Genomic DNA, 5,405 nt, shown 5'->3' on the forward strand with positions numbered 1-5,405 from the left:
ACCGTAGAGGGTTCAGTCGATTCCCTTTTTGACCATGTCGTGGGAGAAGTGGTCAAAGGGGATTGTTTGCTTGGGTGTAGCTGGAGTATAGGTTTCGAATCCTCGTCACGGCTTTCTCAGTAATTAATAATAATTACGCAGTTTTGTTAATAAAACTTATGTCATTTCTTTGATATCATTAGAAAGACAAAAGTTATATATATGTACACCAGACAGTAATTTGTGTAATAAAAATATAAAAAATTGTGGACTTTTTTTGGTTAACAAAATAATATATAAAGATAAAAAATCTGTAATGCTTGTTGATTTGTGTATTGTGTGAATGTATATAAAAAAAACAGATAAAAACTAAAGGAGCATGTTAAGAAAAACTGGAAAATTGTTTTTAAAAATTTAAAATTTTCTGTCAAAAATCCAATATCACAATCATAAAAAAGCTATATTATTATACGGTAACTTAATGCCTATATGCTTTCCAATGTATTTAATCCGTTTGTTTTGCTGTAACAACATAATCAAATTAATAGTTGGCAACTTGCTGTTATTACCATATTTGAGCCGAATTTTATTTAACAAAAATACTTAAAAGTTGATCGACTTCTTTTACATAAAACTTAAAACGATGCTAATAATATAGACTTTCAACTAGCAATACAAAATTATATCGAGAAAATATCGGAAAAAATAATATGGCAAGACTTAAGCTAACCTGGTTGTCTAGACAAGCAACAGGAAGGTCCTGGTCGGAGACCGGGCCGCGGGACCGTTGATCCCCGGTAGCTACACAAGGTAGACAGGTAAAGGCAGGTAAACCAAAACTATAAATAGATGGCTGATTTATATGGTAAACTCTGCAACTAGCTATCACCGTTGCAACATTTTCCACTAGCACACACACAGGATGGGTCAGGATGAATACTAAAAAAAATCATCGTTAAGGTTTGGTGATCCCGGGAGCTGGTTGTAAGCAGTCGAGATGCGTCGCTCATCACACAACTTTGGGCAGCTCCCCCCCTACCCTTTCCCTAGCATCTTGCCCTAGTATTAAATCCATTCCCTTACCCTGGATCCCGCCTCCTCCCGCCTACCTATACTCCTACCTGCTGGTTTGGTTATCTACAGTTGAGTGATAACAGGCCTGCACGCACCATCATCACTATCTCCAGTGTCATCATGGCCCCACGGCATCTACCGGCCCCCACACCCTACTGCTTTATCTCACTATCTCAGCACTATCACTACTCTCTCTTCTCGTGCACCATCATCATTATCTTTACGTGCCTCTTGGCTCTCTCTGTCTCAGTCTCCCCTCTTGTGTTCCTGGTACCTGTTCTCTCTTACCTTCCTTACAGTTCCGTTCTTGTTACCCACGCCCCACCTACGCCTGGGTCTACCTCTGAACCACACTGGTTACTGACCACCACTTATTTGCCACAACGTACGAAATACAAAGTACTAACCTAACCAGAAACCTTCGAACCCAGCAACCTAATCTAACCGATGCATAGAAACGTGGATATTTGTGATCCGCTACTTTTCATAGTGCTCCGTAATTCCGTTGGGGATCATTACGTGTAAAATGTGACGTACTAGCTTGTAGGGGGATGGAATACACTGACAACACTGTACGATCCTGATGTAGTCCCGTCTGCAGTTTTACCTGTGCATCCGTGACAGGTATAGAGTCGCCGTCACATTAAAAATAACATTAATAGCTCGCCGTAAAAATTACATTACCACAAGCCTCACCCCCTCCCGTCTCGGTGTTGTGGTCCTCGCCCACACCAGTGAGCTTGTTTATGATGATACATAAATGGCAAAGATTGCAAATAATTTGATGCCAAAAAGCTTAACAACCCGGTACCCAATCACTGCTGGGTGAACAGATACGTCCAGTTAAGGATTGGCGCCTAGTCAATCCTACCTGGCCAGGATACGAACCCAGGCCAAATAGCTGGCGAAACGCTGGGAGGACACACAGCCTCATGCCTATTAGTAATTGGATCAGTCCAAAAGATGAAGTCAATATAAAACATTGACGTGCTGGCTGATTTTATACTGATGAAAGCGGCAAGTGCATTATCAATTCATCATCTGATAAATTGTCTTTGTGATTTATTAAATTCAGGTCATTGAAGAAAACGACCAAAAATTCATAAAGTTTGCAAACATTAGAGAAATTTAGTTGCAGAGGAATGACATGGATAAATTTGAGACAGATGATTAATAAAGATGTTAAATTTGGAGGCAAAAATGTGCCGAGTTAAGAGCTGGACTAGAAAAAAATATTGAGAGAGATCGATAAGAGACTGGATCAACTCTGAAACGGAGTTTAGAAACTCTGGAATTTCATGCACTAGGAAATCCCATGAACATGATATATCACTGAGAAAATCGATATAGAAGCCATAATATGTAGGTTCAAATCCCCCATATCATGCCGTCTGCTATAATTTTCTTTCTGGAATGCCATTCAATTCCATAAATATTTATATCTGAGGAAAAAAAGCTCGCAAATGTCAATATCAACGGTGTTTTCATCAACTATATTCATACGAGTCGTTGTTTTTCAGTAAGGAATTTTGTCAAGTCTAATTATAGGATCAGACTTCATGATGAGACTAGTGCAGCACAGCTCTCACAACAACCAAATACAAGCCTGATATAAAAACCAACAACTAAATACAAGCCTGATATAAAAACCAACAAACTAAATACAAGCCTGATAAAAAACCAACAACTAAATACAAGCCTGATATAAAACCAACAACTAAATACAAGCCTGATATAAACAAAACAACAAATACAAGCCTGATATAAAAAAAAATGGGAAGGGAACTATCATGAGAAAATGCCAAGCCATTACGACTATATAGCACTGGAAGGGATCAGGATAACGATTTTTGGATGGGATGGGACGGGGGGGGGAAGGAATTCAATCCTCCAACCACTTGGACGGTCGGGGCGTATGAACGCCGACATGCATGAAGAGAGACCGTTTGCTCTCTACCGTCCAGCCCAAGCTTGATATAAAAAAAATACAAGCCTGATATAAACAAATATAGTCGGTGAGGCAGCAAAGGTTTCACTAACTTATTTTTCTATCTTTTATTTTTTTTAAGTTATATATGAATCAAAACTTGTAATTTCACGTTTTTTTTGTAAATATCCTTGACAATTATATTATTTTTTCAGTCGTCTTGTTGAAAACTTTAGTATTATAATTATTTTTAACAGGATTTCTAAAAAGCTTTAATTTATTTAATCTCTTAATCATGCTTTTTCATTAACGGTAAATAATAAATATACACGTAAATTATCAACAGAACTTGTTTTACCTTAAATAAGGTTCATTATAATTGCTACTAATTTATTAATTTTCCCTGGGAAGTACTATTATTAACATATAATTCCTAAAGCTGTACCATGTGAAATAATTCAGAATTGTTATTGGTCGCTTAAAACACGTCTTTAATAATGCTTCTCAAGCATTTTGTTCTCTTTCTCCATAAAAAATGTAAAATACAAATACAATAATAAATTATAATCTGCGTCTCAAATTCCCATCGGGGTACGTGAGAATTATTTTCTTAGAAGATTATTGTCAATATGTGCCAGAAAATCCCTCTCAAGTCAGCAAGGAAAAAAGGAAAACAAGGAAAAAGGTCATTAGGGAAAAAATTATTATATGTAATAATATAATGAATCATAACACGAGTCATTAATTATAGTTGAAACTTGTGACTACATTAAGGTACTCTAACAATTAAGGTACTAAAGTGTGTGTACTATACTTAAGGTACTTTACACGTACTTAATAAGTCACTTCCACGCCTTCAACCTGTTTAGACAATAGAGAAACCAAATAACCTGTACAACCAGGGAACATTGTACGTCCTGGGAACATGTACAACCTGGGAACATTGTACAACCTGGGAACATGTACCAGAAACTGTGGGTACTAAACTGCCCTCAATGTAACTCAACCAAAGGACCCACGAACAGAAAACGGGACATAATGTAAATGTCCCATTTTCTTGTACATCAGTATTTGACCTTCGGAAAAGTATACGTTAAATGCGATGTGCTATAAAGAGAATAGGCTGTATGAATACATTAGGTGAGTGATACCAGCTACACCCATACAGAGCAGCTGGCTGGAGTTCACACACTGGCTGTGGGGTGGCGGCAACCTCCCCCCCCCATTCCTCAACTTAACACATGTATATATCACAAACAGCTTTTCAGGAGAATATATAACCTTTTAAAGCTCCTTTAGCTAGTAACAAACCAACCCCTTACGAGAATAATAATAATAATAATAATAATATAATAATAATAATAATAATAATAATAATAATAATATATTATTATTATATTATTATTATTATTACAAACATGTAGCTGGTATATAATTGAGTACAGCACTTAACCCCCCCGGGGAGCCGGTCGGCCGAGCGGACAGCACGCGGGACTTGTGATCCTGTGGTCCTGGGTTCGATCCCAGGCGCCGGCGAGAAACAATGGGCAGAGTTTCTTTCACCCTATGCCCCTGTTACCTAGCAGTAAAATAGGTACCTGGGTGTTAGTCAGCTGTCACGGGCTGCTTCCTGGGGGTGGAGGCCTGGTCGAGGACCGGGCCGCGGGGACACTAAAAAGCCCCGAAATCATCTCAAGATAACCTCAAGATAACCCCCCCCCCCACACACACAGGAAATCTTTAACATTAGGCTTCCTCCTCCTCCCTCAAAGTTACCTAAGCTGCCTAGGATTTTTTACTTCGACGTTTTAACTGTTCATATACTCTTTCTTGCATCCCATAACTGACATTTACTCCTAGGGACTATCTTGCAAATTAAGACAATTAACTTATCAATCACAATGCAGTCACCCTCACACCCTTATTCTTCCGAAATAGTTCAAAATGAGCATAAACTGTGATTTGTATTGAATTTCACAATCATCTCATAGTTCTCATATGCAAATTAGCATAATTAAGAACTGAAAGCTGAGGTTTAAACTTTCTCATATGCAAATTAAAGGATATCTGTAGCCTCAATCTTCACGCTGTTTACATATCCACACATTTACTCAAACCAATAGTTTCATGACCAAGATGCTTAATGTGCATCCGGCATGTCACCTTAAACCGTTATTAATTAATATCCGACTTACTGGTATGTAAAATAGAGGAATGACCATAACTCTAGCGTACCTTCCTACCTTGTGGCTACCCTGTGGAGGTTCCGGGAATCAACGGCCCTGCGGCTCGGTCTCCGACCAGGCCTCCCGGTTGGTCGGGGAGGTCAACAGCCTGGTCAAGGCAGGCTGTAGGACGCGGCTGCTCGCAGCCTGACGTATGGATTACATCCTGGTTGATCAGGTATTCTTTGGAGGTGTGTGTC

The sequence above is a fragment of the Procambarus clarkii genome, chromosome 22 (assembly GCF_040958095.1).
Source record: "Procambarus clarkii isolate CNS0578487 chromosome 22, FALCON_Pclarkii_2.0, whole genome shotgun sequence".
In the NCBI taxonomy this organism is placed as follows: domain Eukaryota; kingdom Metazoa; phylum Arthropoda; class Malacostraca; order Decapoda; family Cambaridae; genus Procambarus; species Procambarus clarkii.